We start from the raw sequence: 13,127 nt of genomic DNA, 5'->3' as shown, positions 1-13,127 counted from the left end.
TTAGAAACAATTTTTTTTTAATTTTATGTATTTAACTTTTCAACATTCATTTCCACAAAATTTGGGGTTCCAAATTTTCTCCACATTTCTCCTCTCTCCCACCCCAGAACGCCAAGCATTCTAATTGCCCCTATCACCAATCTGCCATCTCTTCTAACATCCCTCCCTTCCCTTATCCTCATCTTCTCTTCTGTTCTGTAGAGCAAGATAATTTTCTATACCCCATTATCTGTGTTTCTATTTCCTAGTTGCAAGAACAATACTCAACAGTTGTTCCTAAAACTTTGAGTTCCAACTTCTCCCCATCCTTCCCTCCTCACCTATTCCCTTTGGGAAGGCAGGGAATTCAATATAGGCCATATCTGTGTAGTTTTGCAAATGACTTCCATAATAGTCGTGTTGTGTATGACTAACTATAATTCCCTCCATCCTATCCTGCCCCCCATTGCTTCTATTCTCTCTTTTGATCCTGTCCCTCCCCAAGTCCCTCCCCCAAATTTCTCCCTCCTCCCACTGCCCTCCCTTCTATCATTCCCCCCCCACCCTGCTGATCCCCTTCTCCCCCACTTTACTGTTTTGTAAGATAGGTTTTCATACCAAAATGAGCGTGCATTGTATTCCTTCCTTTAGTCGAATGTAATGAGAGTAAGCTTCATGTTTTTTTCTCTCACCTCCCCTCTTTTTCCCTCCACTGAAAAGTCTTTTATTTGCCTCTTTTATGAGAGATAACCTGCCCCATTCCATTTATCCCTTTCTTTTCCTAATATATTTCTCTCTCACTGCTTAATTTCATTTTTTTAAGATATGATCCCATCTTATTCAATTCACTCTGTGATCTCTCTCGCTCTCTCTCTCTCTCTCTCTCTCTCGCTCTCTCTGTCTCTCTCTCTCTGTCTCTCTCTCTCTCTCTCTCTTTCTCTCTCTCTGTGTGTGTGTGTGTGTGTGTGTGTGTGTGTGTGTGTAATCCCACCAACTACCCAGATACTGAAAAAAGTTTCAAGAGTTACAAATATTGTCTTTCCATGTAGGAATGTAAACAGTTCAACTTTACTAAGTCCCTTATGATTTCTCTTTGCTGTTTACCCTTTCATGCTTCTCTGATTCTTGTGTTTGAAGGTCAAATTTTCTTTTCAGCTCTGGTCTTTTCATCAAGAATGCTTGAAAGTCCTCGATTTCATTGAAAGACCAGTTTTTCCCCTGAAGTATTATACTCAGTTTTGCTGGATAGGTGATTCTTGGTTTTAGTCCTTGTTCCTTTGACTTCTGGAATATCATATTCCACACCCTTTGATCCCTTAATGTAGAAGCGGCTAGATCTTGTGTTATCCTGATTGTATTTCCACAATACTTGAATTGTTTCTTTCTAGCTGCTTGAAATATTTTCTCCTTGACCTGGGAACTCTGGAATGTGGCCACAGTGTTCCTAGGAGTTTCTCTTTTTGGATCTCTTTCAGGCAGTGATCTGTGGATTCCTTGAATACTTATTTTGCCCTCTGGTTCTAGAATCTCAGGGCAGTTTTCCTTGATAATTTCATGAAAGATGATGTCTAGGCTCTTTTTTTGATCATGGCTTTCAGGTAGTCCCATAATTTTCAAATTGTCTCTCCTGGATCTATTTTCTAGGTCAGTTGTTTTTCCAATGAGATATTTCACATTATCTTCTCTTTTTTCATTCTTTTGGTTTTGTTTTGTGATTACTTGGTTTCTCATAAAGTCATTAACCTCGATCTGTTTCATTCTAATTTTGAAAGAACTATTTTCTTCAGTGAGCTTTTGAACCTCCTTTTCCATTTGGCTAATTCTGCTTTTGAAAGCATTCTTCTCCTCATTGGCTTTTTGAACCTCTTTTGCCAATTGAGTTAGCCTATTTTTCAAGGTGTTATTTTCTGCAGCATTTTTTGGGTCTCCTTTAGCAAAGTGTAGACCCTGTTTTCATGCTTTTCTTGCATCTCTCTCATTTCTCTTCCCAGTTTTTCCTCAACCTCTCTAACTTGATTTTCAAAATCCTTTTTGAGTTCTTCCATGAACTGAGCCCATTGAATATTTATTTTGGATGTTTGGGATACAGAAGCCTTGACTTTTATGTCTTTCCCTGATGGTTAGCATTGTTCTTCCTCATCAGAAAGGATGGGAGGAGATATCTGTTCACCAAGAATGTAACCTTCTATAGTCTTATTTTTTTTCCCTTTTTTGGGCATTTTCCCAACCAGTTACTTGACTTTTGGGTCTTTTGTCAAGAGTAGGGTATACTCTGGGGACCTGTAAGATATCAGTTCCTCCAAGGTGGCATAATCAAGTGTGTACTGGTGTGGACGCAGGGATGGATTTTTATGCCCAGAATCTTAGCAGTGTTTCCTCTCCACAGGCATTTAACCTCCAGTTCTGCCAAGCTAGCACTGGGGGGGTGGCATTCAGTCAGGCTGTGGGGGCAGGGCCTCCATTCAGTGGGAGACAAAGACCAGCTGCCTCAGGGCGTCTACACAGGGCTGAGGTAAGACTCAGCTCTTCAGTGCCCCCAGGGGTTTTTATGATCCAGGTATGGTCTCAGGCTGCTCTAGGGGCTGCCCTGAGAACTCCTGCTGCCTGCCCAATGTGAAGGCCTTTCTCCCTTCCTGGCCAGCTGAATAAACCCTGTCACTGACCTTTGGCCCTACGGGTTGAGGGATCTGCAGACCCTCTGCTGCTGGGACTAGGGATTCCGCAACTGGTGATTCCACCCTGGAGGGCTGTTCACGAGCCCAGCACGCAAGGCCAAGGCTGGGCTGGGCTCCATGCTCCAAGCTCTGCTCCATGTCTGGTGCAACTGACGTTTCCTGTGGGTCTTTCAGGTCACCCTGGGCTGGAAATCTCCTCCACTCTGTTGTTCTCCACTTCTGCTGCTCCAAAATTTGTTGAGAGTCCCTATCTACAGGTGTTTTGTGAGCTGTGTGGGGGCAGCCTCCATATGTGTGCCTTTCTACTCCGCCATCTTGGCTCTGCCCCCCAGGAACAAATGTTAAGAATTGTTTTTGCATGTAACTGGGAAATAAGAAATACAGGTAATGGGATATAGAAATTTATCTTGCCCAACAAGAAAAGAGAGCAGGTGGGGATAAGGGAAGGGAGAGTAGATTGGAGGAAGAGGTAATCAGAATGCATGGTGTTTTGGGCTGGGGGAGGGGAGAGATGGGGAGAAAATCTGAAATTCAAAGTCTTGTGGAAATGAATGTTGAAAACTAAAAATAAATAAATAAATTGGAAAAAAAAAGTAGAGAAAGAGAAAAAAGAAAAGCTATGAGTTCATGTTAGCTTCATCCCAGGTATATCCCACAAACTTCTTACATTCAATATTTTTATTTTGCCCTAAACAGAAAAGAGATATCCATAATTAATGAACCCAAACCTCACTACAAAAAAAACCCAAACATATAACAATGACATTCAGAAGAATGTAAACTCTTTGAATACAGAGATTGTTTTAATTTGGTCTTTCCATTTTCAAAAAATAATAGTTACTCAATAATTCTTTTTAATTATTGGAAGTTAAAATATTCTGGACTCTGAATTACTCCTACCATCCAGTCCTACTGACATGCTAGTAAATGATGCTAGAGGAAGTCATGCAAGCACTCCAAATATATGCCCTCTTATGGCAACTGTGCCCCAACCTCAGGTCATCCCTTTAAGCTTCCCCAAGTGATTCTATATCTGTCACCTCTCAGAAATTGTTATAAAACTCACCTCTCCTCAAACTTCCCATAATACCCCTCTCTGAATGCTCTCAGCTGAGGCTCTTGCTTCACAGTTACTATATATAAATGTATGTATGTGTGTATGTATGTGTATGTGTGTATACATACACATATGTATATATGTACATATATGTGTGTGCATATATGTATTTTGTGTGTCTAGGTGTGTATATATGTGTGTATGTATATATTCCTCACATCCATTGTGAACTCTCTCTTTTCCCCTACTTTATGTTTCCAAACCACTTGACATGATCTTCTCTTCTCTCCTTTACTGAACTCTCTGATGAACTGATGGACTTTTCATTACCAAATCTGATCTCTTTACTTGTATTCTTGGTCTTCTTCCCTTCAATCTCTTCTGACAGATTTCTCCAACTTTTTTTCCCCTTATATCCCCTCTAATCTTCGATCTCTCCACATTTGCTGGCTTATCCCTTGTTGCCTACAAATCTGCCCAGGAAACTTCCATTCTAAAACAAACCATCAAATAAAACCCACTAACTCAACCTAACTGTTCCTTCAAGCTATTATCTTCTCTCTCTCCTCCCTTTTGTGATAAAACTCCTAGGGAAAAGTTTTCTATTTTTCTTTTCTCCTTTTTTTCTCTCATTCACTTCTCAATCCTTTGAAACAACGTCTAAGTTCATCACTCATTTGGAACTCTTCTCTCCAAAGTTAGCAATGATCTCTTGATTTCAAATCTATTGACTTCTTAAATCTCCTCTTCTAGCTCTCCGCAGCATTTGATAATTCTGTGTTGTGACTCTAACACTATGAGAAAAGGAGGATAAGCTAAAGAACCCTGGACTTGAACTCCAAAGCCCTCTGCTGGAGTCTTGCCTCTGCACACATTCTCTGCACTTACCCTTGAGCAAGTCCTTTAATTTATCTGAGCCTCATCTTCCCTATTCATGAAATAGACATAATGCACTTATCTCCTTCATGGGATTGAAAGTCTGGTGAGGTAATGTATTCAAAACACTTTGTAAATCACGAAGTGCTGTATAAATGTAATCTATTGTTATTATTATCATCTACTATATTTTCACCATGGTGATGCCTTGCACATGGCCAGATTGGCATTTGTCTTTCTATTTCTAGACATGAGTACTGTACTTCATTAGGTACTAGAGGTCATCTTTCAAAATACATAGCAGAGTCTGGAAAGCCTCAGACACTAATCAAACCATGATGAACTAGATTCTTCCAGTGCCAGTCACTTCCTGGGAAATTTGGTAAGCATTTTGATGTTAACTGTACCAGACTTTTGAAGCATCATTTAAGTGTCCCAAAAGTTCTAATAGAAGTCTTTCAAATGAGCCAGTGATTCCCCCCACAATGATTGACACATGGGGCAGACTGAGCTTAATTAAACTTGGGAAACTAGGATGGTAACTTTGATACAAGCATATCCCTATGAACTGAATCAGAATCTGAAGAATATCAGGAAGGAGCCTAAGCAGAAACGCCTATAGTCTCTACAGGAAATCCCAAAAAGAATTCCTAAACTTTTTTTGAATAATGGAAGCTTCTTTGTAATATATGCATTTGTTACCTCAAAAGAGCTGGTTTTGAAAATCCATATTTAAAAGTAAATGCACTTCTTCTCGCCTTTTGGTAAGATAGGTCCCATTACACTACAAATGTACTTTGCATGCCTTGCTCTTATATCTCCAAGGACCACATTTTGGTGTACTGTTGAAGACTAGGAGATGAAAGTGAGGATTTTGGTGTACTGTTGAAGACTAGGAGATGAAAGTGAGGATTTGTATTAGTCAGCCGGGGGAAGCAGCTCTAGGCTCTGAATACTTTCCAAATTTCTATTGCATCTGTGGGAGTAGATTTATGTAAGATAGCAAAAGTTTAAATGATTCGTACCCCCACAAATAGGTAAGGCAGCTATCAGACATTATCTTTTAAATAAGATTTGCTAGAATATAAATGTCATGCATACATACATACATGTCTCTTTATATACATACGAATAAGGATTTGAATATATATCCTTATTACACACATATGTGCATGTGTAATTGTTCTTTAGCTACTCAGTCAAGTCTAACTCTTTATGATCCCATTGACTATATGGTCCATGAAATTTTCTTGACAAAGATTCTTGTAATGGTTGCCATTTCCCCCTCCGATAGATTACAACAAATAGAGGGCAAATGACTTGTCCAGGGTCACAGAGCTAAGTGTCTGCGACTTGATTTGAACTCAGGTTTTTCTGACTCTAGGTCCAGCACTCTATACAGTGAGTCACCTAGCTGCATTTGTATGTGTGCAATACACATACATACACACACACAAATACACATACACATGTGTGCAATATACATGTGTGTATAAAATATATGTATACATATTTATACATATACAGACAAATATTTGTGTATATACATATATAGATAGATAGAGAGATACACATCTATACATATACACAGATACACACATTTCCTCCTGAGAGTCTCTTGCTTTACTTCTCATGTTCTAGTGGATTCCACCTTCCACCCAATCCTCTAAGAGATAGGAGTCTGTTATTCTGGCACCGCCTACATCATTCTCCCACCCCCCTTCGCTTTTTCCCCTAGTTTCTCAAACCTCTTCTTAAACTGTCTCTGTTTATCTTTGGAGCTGAGTAGGAGCATTCTTCCTTGTGGGAGGAAAGAATATACTTTTCTGGAATAAGAATAATTTCCCCAGGATAAGGCTATCTGGCCAGCCAAAATCTGACTGTCTTTTGCTCTGAGCGATGTCTGATGATAAATGTCTCTGTTTTTTAGGGAATTTTGGGTGTGGCTCCCTTGCTTCATATTTAGTGCAGGATTTGTGGGAAATTCTCTTCCATTCTGGTTATGCTGGTGTGGGCCAGTTCTGTTCATGGCTACATTTCCCCCAAAAATGTTATACAATGAGTGTACAAAGGGAGGGGGATGGGAGGACAGACACAGTTTTCTTTCTTCTTCAAGAGTAACTATGTAGTTATTACATCCTCCTATTCTTGATGAAAAGGATACAGACCTCAAGAGGAAAATGGTGAAGCTCATAAAATGAGGTGATTGTTCAATTGTTATATGATTGTTCAATTATTATAAGCATCACAAGTCTTGAGCACAGTGATTTGCTGTGAAATCGCTCATTAACAGTGTCCTCGGAAGAGACAACAGTTAAAACACAACAATGGAGACAGCTGATACTAATAATAGCTCACATTTATCTTTACTGAGGCTTCACAGTTTGTAAAGTAGTTTACCTGTGAGGTCCCACTTGATCCTCACAGTAACCTTGGGAGATAGGCGGTATTATCATTCTCATTTTACAAAGGGAAATGAAGAAGTAGAAGCTGAGAGAAATGAGATGATTTGCCTGTGGTCACTCAATTAAGTAAAACAGGATTTGAACTCAAATGTTCCTAACTCCAAGTCCAGGACCTTATCCCCTCTACCAACTAGCTGCCTCCAGGTGGTTGAAATAAGCCCAATACTTCTAAGATGGTGAAAGGCTATCTAGTAGAAAAGACGCTGCAGCTGAAATCAGATTTGAGCTTAATGCCTGGCTCTCCAACTTATATTTGTTTCATTAACCTTGGACAAGTCACTGAATTTCCTTGAGTCCCACCCACCTCACTGAGGTATTGTGGAATTTAAATGAGATAATGAATGGGAATTACTTCATAGCCAAGATGTCTATTTCCATGAAAGCAAGGGAGTGGAAAAAAGAATGTGTTCGTGGTAGTCAATGAAATTCCCCACCTACACTACCTGCTTACTATTACTGGTGGCAAAAAAAGCCCATTCTGTCAAACATTGTTTGAAAAATGGTATGTAGAGGGATATCTTTTCTCCTTTAAAGTCCTGTAAGATTAAGAAATCTGCATTGACATTCAGCCTTCTTAGTTTGCCTTGAAAGAGTCAATCAGTAAACATTTATTAAGCACCTGATATTTTCTAGACACTGTGCTAAGTTCTGGGAATACAGATACTGGGGAAACAGAAGAAAGAGAGAAAGAAGGAAGGAAGGAAGGAAGGAAGGAAGGAAGGAAGGAAGGAAGGAAGGAAGGAAGGAAGGAAGGAAGGAAGGAAGGAAGAAAGGAAGGAAGAAAGGGAGGAAGGGAGAAAGAGAGAAAGGGAGAAAGAGAAAAAGAGAGAGAAAGAGAGAAAGAAAGAGAAAGAGAGAAAGAAAGAAAAAGAAAGAGAAAGAGAGAGAAAGAAAGAGAGAAAGAGAAAGAAAGAAAGAGAGAGAGAAAGAAAGAGAGAAAGAAAGAAAGAAGGAAAGAAGGAAGAAAAAGAAAGAAAGGAAAAGAGAATAAAAACAAAAAAAGACAGTCCCCTGTCCTCAAGGAGCTTAGAATCTGATGGGGGAAGACAACACATGAAGCTACAGGAGGCAGGGGGCAGAAAGGCACTGGGGCATGATGGAAAAATCCAAAAAAGTACATCCTGTGAGAAATTAAAAGATGTCTAGCTTGGTCTCTCTTCTTAAATGGAGACTTTAGTAGGGAACACTTCACCCTTCCCTTCAATTAGAGGCAGGTGGCTGAGGATTAAAGCAAAATTGAGGATAAAGAGTTTCTGAGGACATGAAAGAGATGAATACATCTAACTAAAGTTACAAAGAGTAGGGTGGGCTAGTAACACGAACACAGCTAGGAATAACAATAATAATTTATTGTATCTTATATGATCTTCATACAAACCTACGAGATAGGTGATATTATTATCCCCATCTTGTAGACAAGGAATTGAGACTATGAGAGGTTCAGTGGTGTGCCTAAGATCACACAGCTGGTAATTGTCTACCATCTACAAGTGATAACCCTGATGAAGCTTTATATTCTTCTGGTTTCACACATTTATTTGTTAGATGAGGAAAAAAGACCCAGAGCGTTTCTGAATCATAGGAAGAAACACCATATAGGAAATATGGTGGAAAGTTGGCATTCCAACCCAAACTCATACTATTTTGTGGGGAAAAAAAAAGATATTTTGTAAACTGTGAAACATCATATAAATGTGAGTTGTTGTTGTCATGACTTCACTAGTGCCACCCGACCTCTAACCTGTTATTTACATCACCCATTCCTCTGGTCCATACCTGAAACAGTATTCTTGTTTTTGTTGTTATTTTTATTGAAATCCATTTGAAGGGAATTTGGTTAAAATAAAATGTGTTTGCAAAAAAATAAAGAATTTTAAAGTTACAGAAACAGAAAGCTTGTCCTACCAACTCCCTATTTTCACTATAAAATGACAATTTTGGTTAAACTAGTCCCATTTTACCTATCTAAGTGGAATTTCCCATTAGTCTAAGCAAATTGTTTCTGGAACAAAACATATGTGTTCACCATCTAAAATAATCAACACTCAAATCTTTTTCCATAAAGCCTTAAGTCTCTTTCTTTTCTCTATCACCTTTTGGAAGCAGACATTCTGGTCACCATAATTCTTTTATATTAGAAGTACTCTACTATGAGTTCTCCACATTAATGTGATTTAATCTCTTCCCCCAGAATGATAGATACATCATAGAATCTTTTCCCTACATTAGGAAAACTTAACAAGGTTAGAATATACACTGCATGGCAAGAGAGACACAGCCTGGTCTTCCCCAAATAACAAAAGTAGCACCATCTTTTCACAGTTCTTGAGTTTCAAGAAAAATTAATTTATTAAACTATCATTTTTGCTTCTAAATTTTGGTACTCTGGAGGCACTATTGTTTGACTAGTTCTTAATGACTATCTTCTAGGCACTTATTAAGATAGAAGAATTATTACTGGAAACTTTTTTCCCCTCTCTTTGTCCAATATCAGGGCACATCCCAGAACAGAACCCCTACTTTTTCAAGCCAAATATCCTGAATAAAAGTAAAAAAAAAATTTATCCAACCCCACATGTTGGCCACATACTCTCAACATTAAAAAGTGATGCCTTCCATATTTACTAATAGTTTTACATGTTTGCAATTGGAAGGGGTCTGATAGCTCTTCTAGCCAGAGTTGTAACCTTATCAAGTGTCCTTCTAGGCTTATCAAGTAATAGAAAAAAGACACAATGCATGGAAGATAGCTCCTTGTCCTTACTGGATGGTGATGGACAGAGGATAAAAGGAACATTAAGCCTTGAGTAATAAATAATAATGATAACACAATAGGTACATACAATTTTATTTGTGAAATATAACTGAAAGTGAATAGATAGAATTCTATGAATATGGTAGAATGAGTAGATATGGGCTTTACAAATAGATACAAATAGATCTTCATAAAACAACATCAAGGAATGGAATCAAAAGACCCTCCATGGGTGATATCCACATGACCACAGCCAATAATGTGTCAACAAAGAAGTAGTAAGCAAATGGTTTAGTTACAGGAATTTGTGGAGAAGGAGGGGTTTGTGATGACAATTCAGGACTGGATCATTTCCTTCAGAAGGTACAAAGCATCTTGAACTTAAAGACCAATATAGATTGTGCAAAGAAACAGAAGAAATAATATAATATAACTGCAGGTTTAACAAAGTTAATAGCTATTGAAAGCCTAACAAGGTACAACATGCTGCCTAGAATTATTCATCAAAACAGAAAAAATTTACCTTTCATAGATTGACAAATGACAACTCATCATACTAAAAATACAGATCTCAAACTATTCTGGATAGCTCAATCAATATACTGTGTTGGAATCAGACCACAATCACAGAGTGAAATATTTCCCATAATTGGCCAGACAAAACTCTAATATAAAAAAACCTAAGCATAATGTTTTTAAATGGATGTTGCCATCCCAAATATTCATAATCGCCAAACTAAGTGGAGTAAGAATTTTCAAAGCACAAAAGGCTGACTGAGAGCACATTTATATGAGAGTCAGCTAAGGGGTATGTATCTTATGTTGTCTCCTATGCTATTCAATTTGTATCAAAGATGCTTTCACTGACCCTGCAGAGAATAAGCTTGAAAGTAATAGCTTTATCTAACACACAGAAAGTCTATCCTATCATCCTGTGTAATATTTGCATAACATTGAACAGTAACAGCATAGTGACATCTCCAGATTATTTCTCTCTTAACCTAATTGAAATAGATGAAAAGGGATGATGATGATGATGATGAAGATGATGATGATAACCTAGACATGTTACTGATCTACACAATTTAAGAAAAATATTTAATGGTTGTTGATATATCAGATATTTGAGATGAAATGCTCTGAATAAATAGCAGAAGAAATTAAAGCCATGTAGGATGACATGATTCTATACTACATATGCTACTGTATTTGTCTTAATGATGCTTTCAGACAGCCTATAAAAGAGAAGTTTAAAACCTCAAATTTCTATTTAATTAGAGACAGCAATTTTTTTCTATAAAATCTAGGGATTGCGTTAGACTCCCTCTGAAGTCCTAAATCTAATGGTTATCAGATTTCCAATGCTGTCTATTACTAACTTGAAAGATATGTAATATTTTCTCAAAAAAGTACTGGCTAAAGTTACTTAATTTTTTTTTTACTTTTAATACATTTAATATATTTTATTAAGCTGTGGGTTCTAAATTATTTTTCCTCTCTCCATGTCCTCCCCTACTCACCGAGAAGGCAAATAATATGATACCCATTTGCATATGAAAGTTGCTAAAGTTATTAAGACCAATATTTCAAAATTAAACTGAGCACCTGATTTATCTAGTTAGGAGCTATAGTTTGAATATAAAATGTTGCTTCTTTACAAAATTACTAGGGGACAGGCACAAAAGCCTCTTTCTAAAGACTTTTTCTTACCACTAGAAATCAGTATTTAATACAATCATGATGGTTTATATATTAAAGGCTGGAAAATAATGCAGAAGTTACATAGTCCAAGTCCCTTCTTTGAGAAGTGAAGAACTTGAAGTCTATAAAGGTTAAATTACTGGCCCAAGGTCATATAAAGTAATGTGACAGTGCTGGCATGTGGATTTAAGTCCCATGGTTCTATGTTCATTATTATTTCCATATTTCCACACTGCCTCCATGAAAATAGGCTCTCCATTTTTTGGTGTGAAAAGGTGGTGATGGCGAGGTCATGAGGATTGTGAAGAAAGTGGCTGAATATAACTAGAACCTCTTTCCAACTCTCCTGGTTGAGTGCTTCAGTAGGATACTTCACTGGAAAGTTTCAAGGAAATGTAGTAGAAAACTGAAGTTATATGTGTATGGTGGGACTGATCAGGAGGAATGATGACAGGCTACATACATGTTATTGGATTCCAAAGCAACATGTGGGGGAAGATCCTAATTCAACAGTAAGTGGAATTCCTTTAAAAGATGTATGAAACATGGAGTGTACAAACACGGGCACCAGCATATTCTCATAGACATTCCAGTACATGATTAGAACATCCTACTAAAATGAATGATTCCTGTATAAATTTCAGTCAGACACTAATGTTTAGGTTAGTAATACAAAATAATGCAACTCTGAAGAAAAAAACAAAGTTAAACTTCATTTAAAAAATTTCTTTTTAATTTAAAACTATCAGCAATAGCATAGACAGTGCTGTTCTTAGCTCCAGGATGGGTTTGTTTGAACTGAATGTCCTAATTAAACAAGGAAAGAAAGAGAACATTATGCCTAATTGTTCCAGAACAAATGGTTCTCTTTCTCATTCTTGTATCTGTGTGTGTGTGTATGTATGTATGGGTTGATGTGTATATGTTTTGTACTAATTTCAGAAGGGAAAGTGAAATCATACGGGAATCTATTTCATCCTATGAGAAATCTACAAGTCCCCATAGCAAGCCCTAGATCCAGGGCCATGATTCACACCAACCATGTAGTCCTGCTGCTACCATACCTTCTAAATGGGAATTTCCCTGGAGAGGGTAAGCTGTGTAGCTTTTATCTCCTTTAAAGAGGTCACGCTGCCCTAAATGGTGAGTATATAATCACAAATCTACACTGAAACTTCCAAACCCATAAGGCCTCAGCTCCATCCCAGGCAATCTCTCCTGCCATTTGTTCTTTACTCCCAAAACAACTCCTCAGTGAACCAATTCAACTCCATGCTGTTCTCAGCTATTAAATCCCACTCCTTTAATCAAATTACTGATTGTAATCAACTAAGCTTCAGTCCTGAATCCCCCACCATTCAGTACCTTTACTCCTATTCATATTGTTGCGCTGTGTTTGTCCTTCATTCTCAAAGAGCCATGACATCAGGATGACTTGCACTTGACTTTGACTTGAGTGAGGGAGGTCACCAACTTCGCCTTCTTCTTCTGAGCCATCTGGGTCCAGTGGTCTGATCTCCTATTTGTGTGCTGCTGAATGAAAACAGAGAACATCATTCAACCATTCTGACTGGGCTGGTTATAAATTTATATTATATAATCTCAACTGGGCCTTCACT

The sequence above is a fragment of the Notamacropus eugenii genome, chromosome 3 (genome assembly GCF_028372415.1).
Source record: "Notamacropus eugenii isolate mMacEug1 chromosome 3, mMacEug1.pri_v2, whole genome shotgun sequence".
Lineage (NCBI taxonomy): Eukaryota > Metazoa > Chordata > Mammalia > Diprotodontia > Macropodidae > Notamacropus > Notamacropus eugenii.
The sequence above is the reverse complement of the archived record's forward strand: the minus strand, read 5'-3'. Positions refer to the sequence as shown.